Below are 12,636 nucleotides of genomic sequence, written 5' to 3'. Positions count from 1 at the left end.
TATCCCTTCTCCAGGGTATCTTCCTGACCCAGGAATAGAACTGGGTTCTCCTGCACTACAGGCAGATTCTTTATCAGCTGAGCTATAAGTGAAGCTCATGTACACATCCTACTGTTTACTCAAATATTATGACATTGGTTAGAAACTGAATATACCATCAGAAAATGGACATATCATACTTAAAAATAGAATTCTGACCCACCATCTGCAGGAATCATCCTAGGAAGGCAACCTACTATTTATAAGTTAGACATGTTAGAAAGTCAGAACCCTCTCAGAAAATCAGTCTGAGAAGTGAAAGTTGCTCAGTTATGTCCAACTCTTTGCAACCCCATGGACTATTCAGTCCATGGAATTCTCCAGGCCAGAATATTGGAGTGGTTAGCCTTTGCTTTCTCTAGGGGATCTTCCCAACCCAGGGATCAAATACAGGTCTCCTGCATTGCTGGCAGATTCTTTACTAGCTGAGCCACAAGGGAAGCCCAAGAACCCTGGGGTGGGTAGCCTATCCCTTCTCCAGCAGATCTTCCTGACTTAGGGATCGAACTGGGGTCTCCTGTTGCAGGTGTATTCTTTATCTACTGAGCTATCAGGGAAGCTGAAAATCAGTCTAGGAAGCCCCAAAATACCCCTGTAACAACTGGCCCCAAACAACAGGACTTGACCAATAACTGACAACTTCAATAACTTCTGTCCCTGCTCCCAACTTATAACCAACACCAGAGAAATCCAAATATACAGCCATAACCTATCACACAAGAAGATCCACTTTTAGTTAGCCTGCTTACAATTTGCCCATGCTAATAGCCTTCAAGGGGGATACCTGAAGTCTGCCCTTTTTGTCCACTATAAAGCTTTTCCACTCTTCTACCTACCTTCAAGTCTTGCCAAATTCAACTCCCTTCTCCCCTTCCTCCTTCCCCCTTTCTTTTATTTTTTTTTCCCTCCCTTCCTCCTTCTCCTTCCTTCTCTCCTTCCTTCTTTATGTTTCAGTGAATTCCAAATTATACCTAAGCAATGAGCGACTTCACTTTCATGCATTGCAGAAGGAAATGGCAACCCACTCCAGTGTTCTTGCCTGGAGAATCCCAGGGACGGCGGAGCCTGGTGGGCTGCCATCTATGGGGTCACACAGAGTTGGACATGACTGAAGCGACTTAGCAGCAGCAGCAGCAGCAATGAGTTTGAAATAAATGAAATACGGTGTCCTGAGGGTATGAATAGAATAAGGGAGACAAAACAAAAGGTCACAGTTCTATTCCAGGTACAGATTCAAATCACCATATTAATTGAAATTCTATCAGTTTTTTTTGCCCACACTGAAAACCATTTGGCTAGGGAAATAAAAAAGCTGACATACATATAACACCATATTTCTGAATACCTCTCTGTTGTTGAATAGATTAACACCATGATTTTTTTTTGGGGGGGTAGGCCTAGTAATTTCTCTGGATTGATATTTTATTAACCAGCTTCACAGGTGTCTCTGTGATACAAAAGTAATACACTTTTTCTGTAAAAATGGCCATAGTTTACTGAAAATCATTAAAAAAAAAAACCCCTTTAATTCTATCATTCAGAGGTAACAACTGGCAACATTTTGTTTTATAGCCTTTCAGACTTTTTCTATGCACATACACACATGCATGCATGCCCCCAGTGGCTCAGCAGTAAAAGGACCTGCACAAGACCCAGGTTCGATCCCAGGGTTGGGAAGACCCCCTGGAAGAGGAAATGGCAAACCGTATTCTTGCTAGGAAAAGCTCACGGACAGAGGAGCCTTGTGGGCTATAGTCCATTGGGTGGTAAAAGTTGAATACAACTGAGCATGCATATAGAATACACTATAATAATTCTATTTTCGTTTGATCATCTTTTTATATCCAAACTATCATCTTCATGAATGTGTTCTTGCTATGTTCAGTCACTAAGTTGTATCCAGCTCTTTGTGACCCTATGACTAAAGCACATGCGGCTCCTCTGTCCTTGACTGTCTCCCGGAGTTTGCTCATATTCACGTCCTTTGCCTCAGTGATGCTATCTAACCATTTCATCCTCTGCAATTTCCTTCTCCTTCTGCCTTCAGTCTTTCTTTTCCAATCAGTAGGTCTTCACATCAAGTGGCCAAAGTATTGGGCACTTCAGCGTCAGCATCAGTTCTTCCAATGAATATTCCAGGTTGGTTTCATGTAGGACTGACTGGTTTGACATACTTGCAGTCCAAGGGACTCTCAAAAGTCTTCTCCAGCACCACAATTCAAAAGCATCAATTCTTTGGCATTCAGCCTTCTTTATGGTCCAATTCTCACATCTTCATGAATGGTCTTACATAATGCTATTTTATGGACATGGCACCACATCGTTGGGCCCATCGAGTGATGATGACTGACTCTCTTGGTATAGCAAATGCTGAATAAATAACCTTTGCCACTATCATTTTCATTTATTTCCACACTGGGTATAATTACTTTCATTTTTACCCTCTAAATAAAACAATGGTATTTATTTGATTAAACTGATATTTTAAATTGAAGAGTTAGTGAGTATTTTTCATGCTATAATATCTTTTCCTATTGAAGCATTTACTGTTTCTTTATTGATTTTTAGTTCAATTGCATTAGTGTATTATAATTTTAACCTATGTTTTGCAAGTGTTTTTACTAATACAAAGGAGAGTTATTTTATTTTGTTTATTTTAATATGCATTATATTTTTAGTAATATTCTTAGGATTCCTAGGGAGAAAATTGTATCATCTGCATGCAGTTATGTTTATCATTTCCTTTAAGACACTCTAGTTTCTTATCTTTATTCTTGTTATATTATTTTCTAGGTCTTTCAGAAAAATGTGCTAAAAGTTGTGCTAGTAGCATCGTTATATTGTCTCTCACCTAATAGAAATATCTTCCGAAAGTCACCAATGACTTTTGTGATATTTATCTACAGTTGGTTTGAGATACGTGCTGATAAAATACCCTCCTATTCCTAGTTTATTAATAGCTATTATTAGAAATTATATGTTTATCAACTATTTTGGTACCTCTGGATAGGATCAATTCATCCTTTGATCTATTGATGTGGTAAGATACAATAAAGAATTTTTCATTTAAACATTATTTAAAAAAAAAAAAACCTGATTTGGTCCTTATCTGATGAATATGGTGTGAAAGAAAAGTGTAGAGCCTTGTAAATTTTATTATGTGTTTATTTTCCTCTTAAACTTAAAATCATGACATGTAAGTCAAAGCTATAATACAAAGTATCCACTAGTTTTCATATTTCTCTCCCAAATTACTATTTATCTCTATTTTAACAGGAGTTATAGAAATTCAAATAAGAGTAGTAACATTTGGATGAAGTTTCAGTAGTTTCAGGATTTCACACTGGCTGTTCAATGAAATTATGGATATTCACAGAGAGAAGTGGGAGAAGGTGGCATGAAATCCTAAAGGGTAACTTAGGGATAAAATTTTGGAAAGGATATAAGCAAAGGCAGAACTCTGTTATATATGTTCCAGGATAAATGATAAGATATTTTAAAGAGGTCTGCTGCTGCTAAGTAGCTTCAGTTGTCTAATGTAAGAGAAAAATGATAAGAGAAAATAGATTGAAAATCTATTGGAAAAATAGATTGAAACCATAGTGATTAGGGTGTTAAATACAGAGGAATCTGACTTTTGTACAATAAGTGGTTTCTGAGCCAGGGAATGATACACAAAATGTTATTTGAGCACCAGAATTCCTGTGGTTGTGTGAGGGCTGAACTGTTGGAACATCATCTAAAGGCAGGGGATTAGTAAGAAAGTTACAGCAGTCCTTTAAAGGTGATTTTTACGTCTTTGCTATGTATGGAAAATCTGATTAATACCTTATCTATTTCCTCAATAATATATTAATCAGTTCAGTTCAGTTCAGTCTCTCAGTCATGTCTGACTTTTTGCAACTCCATGAATCGCAGCACGCCAGGTCTCGCTGTCCATCACCAACTGCCGAAGTTCACTTAAACTCACGTCCATCGAGTCGGTGATGCCATCCAGCCATCTCATCTTCTGTCGTCCCCTTCTCCTCCTGCCCCCAAGCCCTCCCAGCATCAGAGTCTTTTCTAATGAGTCAAGTCTTCGCATCAGGTGGCCAAAGTATTAGAGTCTCAGCTTTAGCATCAGCCTTTGTTTACAATTAGAATTTGTGCATTTTGGTTATCAGTTTCCTAATTTTACCCTTGAGTTCTTTCAAAACTCTTGTGTAAATTTCAATTGGCCTGTCAACTTATCTACATAAACAGATGTTCCTAACAGGAATCTTTAATTTTTTATTGGAATGTATGAAATAATTTAACAGCTTATTTGCTACAGAGGAAATAGGGGCTGTTGTTGTATTATAAATGAAATTAAAGACATTTCACAATATGATATCGAGAGTTTTCACTTTACGGTCAAATTTTATAACTGAGATTTTTTTGATAATGCTTTCATACTAAATATCTAGATATAGGAAACACGACTTAAATTAACAACATGTGCATACTTCCATTGTAAGCTTTTCTTAGCATGGTGTCAAGTCATTCCTCAGAGAAGAATAGGCTTTGGGGCAATTGTCTTACCAGAGGCATACATTTCTTTGTGACTTTTCTCCTATCAGATATAGTTCCTTATGTTGAGAAAAATATATATATTAAATTACAATTTTCTCTACAGAGCTTTTGTTGAACTGTAGGCAACATAGATCAGAATCTCTCCCTTACACTTAAACAATCAAAACAGAAGAGAAAACTTATGATATACTCAAGGAAAGAATGTGCAGGCATTTTATATCTAGTTAAATAGTGCTTATGGGATGAAAGCTACGACCAGAGAATTTTGAACATGTACAAACTCATGGGATATTGTTTACATGAATCCTTCTTAGGTCTTAGATGATAAACTTCAAGCAAGAAGTCATTGAGGGAAATCTCAGCAAAAGGTCCAAATGTATTTTACTTCAAACCTGAAACAAGGGTGCTCATAAAAGTAACTGAATATAATGAAGATGTTACATATCCAGCAGCTATAGAAATAGAATGAAGCGAAGCTACTCAGCCATGTCTGACTCTTTGCGACCCCGTGGACTGTAGCCTACCAGGCTCCTCTGTCCATGGGATTTTCTAGGCAAGAGTACTAGAGCGGGTTGTGATAGAAGTAGAATAAATAATAATAATAGGAGTTGGCATATGGAGTCAGGGGAATAAGGTGATGAGCAGAATAATCTAGCTGATTGCCTTGTACCCGGTAACTCAGAAATCTCATTGTAGAGATATAAGCACTCAGTAAAAAGGTAAAGATAACGAAAAGTAATACTGCTGATTAAATTGGATATGAAAAGAGGGAAAGAGGAAAAAGATAGGCAAAAACAAAAATATGTATTATTTAAAAGTAAAGGGCTCCACTAATACATTAAAACAAATATGAAAACAAAGATACAGAAATTCCTGTACCTATGAAGCCTTATGCAAAACAAAAACTTAAAAGGAAAACAGAATATCAAACAATGCTAGTGATAAGAAAATTGTCAGTAATATTAAGAAATGCATGTGTTAAACTTATCTGTTAAAAGAAATATAACTTTCAAGGTTGTTACAAGGAAAAAAAACAATTCTGCTAGGCTTATATATGGATCAAAGTGATTCCCAAGAGATTGAAAATGGCAAGTGAGTAAAAAGCCTCAACTAAAACAACAATAATGACAATCTATAAATATGGAATTTTACCCAGAATATTCAAAATGGAAGAGAGATAGATATCATCACTTATGCTTTTTCAGCTCTTGTAACAGGACACAAATATGATAGATTCAGAGTGATGTCTCACTCAACAAGTGCCACAGGAGTTTAATAAATCCTTTGACTGATGTTATGATAGCTGATTCTTCAGCTTATTAAGGATTGAATAGGTCTTATAGAATGTCTTCCAAAATAAATGCATACTGAAGAAAATTTAGAAAATATAGACATTTAGAAAGAATATAAAACCACTCATTCCCATTTTAGTGATCAATCCTATTAATTTTTAAAGTATCATTACCTGTGATAATTTTTAGGTTATTATGAATAGATACAGACAACATCTATATAACATACATATATCACATGTGTTTTTTAAAAAGTTAGGTAATGTTGAATATACAGTTGTGTATTTCACTTTTCTAATATGATAGTAAAATGGACATTTTCTATTGACCTCTAGTCAGGAAGCAACAGTAAGAACTGCACATGGAACAACAGACTGGTTCCAAATAGGAAAAGGAGTACATCAAGGCTGTATATTGTCACCCTGCTTATTTAACTTTCATGTAGAGTATATCATGGCGAACACTGGGCTGGATGAAGCACAAGCTGGAATGAAGATTGATGGGAGAAATATCAATAACCTCAGATATGCAGATGACACCACCCTTATAGCACAAAGCAAAGAAGAACTAAAGAGCCTCTTGATGAAAGTGAAAGAGGAGAGTGAAAAAGTTGGCTTAAAGCTCAACATTCAGAAGACCAAGATTATGGCATCCAGTCCCATCACTTCATGGCAAATAGATGGGGAAAAAATGGAAACAGTAACAGATTTTACCTTTTTGGGCTCCAAAATCACCACAGATGGTGACTTCAGCCATACATTTAAAAGATACTTGCTCCTTGGAAAAAAAAGTTATGACCAACCTAGATGGCATATTAAAAAGCAGAGACATTACTTTGTCAACAAAGGTTCATCTAGTTAAGGCTATGGTTTTTCTAGTGGTCATGTATGGATGTGAGAGTTGGACTATAAAGAAAACTGTGTGCTGAAGAATTGATGCCTTTGAACTATGGTTTTGGAGAAGGCTCTTGAGAGTCCCCTGGACTGCAAGGAGGTCCAACCAGTCCATCCTAAAGGAAATCAGTCCTGAATATTCATTGAAAGGACTGATGCTTAAGTGGAAACTCCAATACTTTGTCCACCTGATGTGAAGAACTGACTCATTGGAAAAGACCCTGATGCTGGGAAAGATTGAAGGCAGGAGGAGAAGGAGATGAGTGAGGATGAGATGACTGAAGGGCATCACCGACTCAATGGACGTGAGCTTGAGTAAACTCTGGCAGTTGGTGATGGACAGGGAGGCCTGCCGTGCTGCTCTCCATAGGGTTGCATAGAGTTGGAAGCGACTGAGCAACTGAACTGGACTGAACTGCATATTTTCTGTGCATTTGTTTGCTATCGCTGCTATAGGAAAGCATCACACATTTAATGGATTAACACACATTATCTTACAATTCTGTAATCAGAAGTCCAACATAGGTCTCATTGGTCTGATACTAAAGTATCTGCAAAGCTGCATTCATGTCTGGATTGTACAGAGAACAATCTGGACAATCTTGCCTTATCCAGCTTCTAGAGGATGCCTGTGTGTCTTGATTCATGGTCCCTTTGCTCCATCTTTAAAGCAGACAAGGGTGGGTCAAATCTTGCTCATGTTGCATCATCTGACCCTTCCATCACTGATTCTCTTTGCACAGGCAGAGAAACTTCTATGCTTTTAGAAGTTAATCATGAGATTAGCTTAGATTCACTCAGATAATCCAAGATAATTTCTTCATTTCAAGGTTGATAATCATAATTACATTTGCTGTTTTTTTCTGCAATATAAGGCAACATGTTCATCTATTCTAGGGGGAAATACACAGATATTTTGCCTACTACATTCTGTTATTTTTCCTTTTTTTTTTTTCCCCATACCATGATCTTTCATTGAGGCTTTTATTCTAGTCAACTGGTCTGGTATATCTACTCCTGCCATACTATGCTGAATTTTGTTGATTTGTAATACTGTAACGTATGGTAGGCCTTAGTGTATCCTCATAGCTTTTATTTTTTAATATGTTCTCATGTATTTATTTTAGAAACTGCCTTACAACTAATTAAGTACAAGAGATATCCTTGAGATATTTAAGCTGCACAGATCCTATAAATCCTCTAACATCCTTCCTACACTCATTCTCCATTCAATCTTTTTAAAATTTTATACCCACATTTTTATAATTTCCATCAAATATGTTAAAATATTTATTACTGAGTTTATGTCATTTATTTATTGTTGTTGATGCTTATGAGAATATTGTTCTGCTTTCTAGTCTCCTAGATATATAAGAAAATGTTGATTTTTGAAAGTCTGAATTACCTAATTAATTCTAATATATTATAGTCTACAAGATTACTAAACAATTGTTCATAATGCTAATTAGGTTGACATGTCACATACCAACAATAACTACTATATTTTTTTAACTTTAGGTGGTTAGATAACTTTAGTTATCATGTGTGGTTTTATATATTTACATTTTAAACCTGTGTGCATCCAACTGAAATCTATGTAAATAAATATGATACAAATACTGCTCAACCAAAGATGGAAAGCTGAATTATGGATACTTTTATATTGTTAGCATCTGAAAATATATTATAAAAAGAAGTAGGAAGTCAAGAAACACCTGGAGTAATAGGCAAATTTGGCCTTGGAGTACAGAATGAAGCAGGGCAAAGGCTAATAGAGTTCTGCCAAGAGAATGCATTGGTCATAAAAACATTGTCTGCCAACAACACAAGAGAAGACTCTATACATGGACATCACAAGATGATCAACACTGAAATCATATTGACTATATTCTTTGCAGACAAAGATGGAGAAGCTCTATACAGTCAGCAAAAACCAGACCGGGAGCTGTCTGTTGCTCAGATCATGATCTCCTTATTGCCAAATTCAGATTTAAATTGAAGAAAGTAGGGAAAACCACTAGACCATTCAGGTATGACCTAAATCAAATCCCTTATGACTATACAGTGAAAGTGAAGTGAAAGTGAAGTCGCTCAGTCGTGTCCGACTCTTCGCAACCGCATAGACTGTAGCCCAGGCTCTTACATCCATGGGATTCTCCAGGCAAGAATACTGGAGTGGGTTGCCATTTCCTTCTCCAAGGGATCTTCCCAACCCAGGGATTGAACCTAGGTCTCCTGCATTGCAAGGAGATGGTTTAACCTCTGAGTGAAATAAATTTAAGGGACTAGATCTTATAGACAGAGTGCCTGATGAACTATGGACGGAGTTCGTGACATTGTACAGGAGACAGGGATCAAGACATTCCCCAAGGAAAATGAAAAAAAGCAAAATGGCTGTCTGAAGAGGCCTTACAAATAGCTGTGAAAAGGGAAGTGAAAAGCAAAGGGGAAAAGGAAAGATATACCCATCTGAATGCAGAGTTCCAAAGAATATCAAGGAGAGACAAGAAAGCCTTCCTCAGTGATCAATGCAAAGAAATAGAGGAAAACAATAGAATGGGAAAGACTAGCGATCTCTTGAAGAAATTAGAGATACCAAGGGAATATTTTATGCTAGATGGGCTCAATAAAGGACAAAAATGGTATAGACCTAACAGAAGCAGAAGATATTAAGAGGTGGCACGAATGCACAGAAGAACTGTACAAAAAAGATCTTCATGACCCAGATAATCACGATGGTGTGATCACTCACGTAGAGCCAGACATCCTGGAATGTAAAGTCAAGTGGACCTTAGGAAGCATCACTACGAACAAAGCTAGTGGAGGTGGTGGAATTCCAGTTGAGCTATTTCAAATCCTGAAAGATGATGCTGTGAAAGTGCTGCACTCAATATGTCAGCAAATTTGGAAAACTCAGCAGTGGCCACAGGACTGGAAAAGGTCAGTTTTCATTCCAATCCCAACGAAAGGCAATGGCAAAGAATGCTCAAACTACCACACAATTGTACTCATCTCACATGCTAGTAAAGTAATGTTCAAAATTCTCCAAGCCAGGCTTCAGCAATACATGAATGGTGAATGTCTAGATATTCAAGCCGGTTTTAGAAAAGGCAGAGAAACCAGAGATCGCGGATCACTGAATAAGCAAGAGAGTTCCTGAAAACCATCTATTTCTGCTTTATTGACTATGCCAAAGACTTTGACTGTGTGGATCACAATAAACTGCGGAAAATTCTGAAACAGATGGGAATAGCAGACCCCCTGACCTGCCTCTTGAGAAACCTGTATGCAGGTCAGAAAGAAACAGTTAGAACTGAATGTGGAACAACAGACTGGTTCCAAATAGGAAAAGGAGTACATCAAGGCTGTATGTTGTCACCCTGCTTACTTAACTTATATGCAGAGTACATCATGAGAAACACTGGCCTGGAGGAAGCACAAGCTGGAATCAAGATTGCTGGGAAAAATATCAATAACCTCAGACATGCAGATGACTCCACCCTTATGGCAGAAAGTGAAGAGGAGCTAAAAAGCCTCTTGATGAAAGTGAAAGAGGAGAGTGAAAAGTTGGCTTAATGCTCAACATTCAGAAAAAAAAGATAATGGCATCTGGTCCCATCAGTTCATGGCAAATAGATCGGGAAATAGTGGAAACAGTGGCTGACTTTTTTTTTTTTTCTGGGCTCCAAAGTCACTGCAGATGGTGATTGCAGCCATGTATTTAAAAGACACTAGAGGGGGTTCATGTTTGGGAATGCATGTAAGAATTAAAGATTTTAAAATTTAAAAAATAAAAAACTAAAATTAAAAAAAAAAAAAAGACACTTACTCCTTGGAAGGAAAGTTATGACCAATCTAGATAGCATATTGAAAAGCAGAGACAGTACTTTGCCAACAAAGGTCTATCTAGTCAGGGCTGTGGTTTTTCCAGTGGCCAAGTATGGATGTGAGAGTTGGAGTATAAAGAAAGTTGAGTGCCGAGAATTGATGCTTTTGAACTGTGGTTTTGGAGAAGACTCCTGAGAGTCCCTTGGACTGCGAGGAGATCCAACCAGTCCATTCTAAAGGAGATAAGTCCTGGGTGTTCATTGGAAGGACTGATGTTGAAGCTGAAACTCCCATACTTTGGCCACCTGATGTGAAGAGCTGACCCATTAGAAAAGCCCCTGATGCTGGGAAAGATTGAGGGCATGAGGATAAGGGGATGACAGAAGATTAGATGGCTGGATGGCATCACTGACTCAATGGACATGTGTTTGGGTGGACTCCCTGAGTTGGTGATGGACAAGGAGGCCTTGCATGCTGCCTTTTATTGGGTTGCAAAGAGTCGGACATGACTGAGTCACCAACTGAATCTAACTGAACAATCAATTTAAGGTTTAAGTGTTTATAAATGTCTATTTGATGATTTTTCTCTATCAATTCTCTCTTGTTAATGATTTCAGGTTAAACAAGTAGTGTTTACTAGTCACTGCATTAAGGGAAAATACATTCCTTGGAGAACCATTCAGTGTCTTAATAAGACAGTATTACAGAGGGATTCTGAGGGTGGCTCAGATGGTAAAGCATCTGCCTGCAATGCGGGAGACCTGGGTTCAATTCCTAGATCTGGAAGACCCCCTGGAGCAGGAAATGGCAATCCACTCCAGCACTCTTGCCTGGAAAATCCCATGGACGCAGCAACCTGATAGGCTACAGGCCATGGGATCGCAAAGAGTTGGACACGACTGAGCGACTTCACTTTAAGGAAGTGGGGTTTTCTCTGAATTGGATGTCAGGAAGCAGGGCTATTTCTATGACTGATCATTTTAACAAATCTTTTATAGAAGGAGAAAAAAAACAGTGAGATAATGGTTGTAACTGGTAAAGAAGTAGCAGTCACACATATTTGCCAAGACACGAGGATCACAGTGGTGGTGGTGGTTTAGTTGCTAAATCGTGTCTGACTCTTGGACTCCATGGACTGTTGCCCACCAGGCTCCTCTGTTCATGGGATTTCCCAGGTAAGAATACTGGAGACGGTTGCCATTTCCTTCTCCAGGGTTCTTCCTGTGCCAGAGATCAAACCCACATCTCCTGCTTGGCAGATCGATTCTTTACCATTGAGCCACTGGGCTTCCCAGGTAGGAGGGCACTGCTTTTTTTTTCTTCTGTGAAAGTTGTTCAAGCTTTTTTTCTGTGTTTAGATATCATTTCTGAGAGATTTTATTTTTGTCTAAATTCTAGCCTGGAGAATCCCCATGGACAGAGGTGCCTGGTGGGCTAAAGTACTTGGGGTCGTGAAGACTTGGACATGACTGAGCAAATGAGCATGCAAGCACATATGATCATGGACTAGCCTTGTCTGATGTTGATGTTTTATAAAGTTGTTTATGCTTATCAGGAGCATATGAAGGTCTGTCTGTGTAAAGCCAGCTTCCAGATGTTAGACTACTTTTCTCTCTCATCACCATACACACCAACATACAACAACATTACTGATCCCAAAGAGTTTGATGTTAATTATAAGAGTGTTTGACTGTTACTTTTTGTGTCTGAGTTTATCCATTTTAACTTCTTTTGCTCCTTGGAAGTATGACCAATCTAGATAGCATATTCAAAAGTAGAGACATTACTTTGCCGACTAAGGTCTGTCTAGTCAAGGCTATGGTTTTTCCAGTAGTCATGTATGGATGTGAGAGTTGGACTGTGAAGAAAGCTGAGCCCCAAAGAATTGATGCTTTTGAACTGTGGTGTTGGAGAAGACTCTTGAGAGTCCCTTGGACTGCAAGGTGATCCAACCAGTCCATTCTGAAGGAGATCAGCCCTGGGATTTCTTTGGAAGGAATGATGCTAGAGCTGAAACTCCAGTACTTTGGCCA

The sequence above is a fragment of the Ovis aries genome, chromosome 4 (assembly GCF_016772045.2).
Source record: "Ovis aries strain OAR_USU_Benz2616 breed Rambouillet chromosome 4, ARS-UI_Ramb_v3.0, whole genome shotgun sequence".
Lineage (NCBI taxonomy): Eukaryota > Metazoa > Chordata > Mammalia > Artiodactyla > Bovidae > Ovis > Ovis aries.
The sequence above is the reverse complement of the archived record's forward strand: the minus strand, read 5'-3'. Positions refer to the sequence as shown.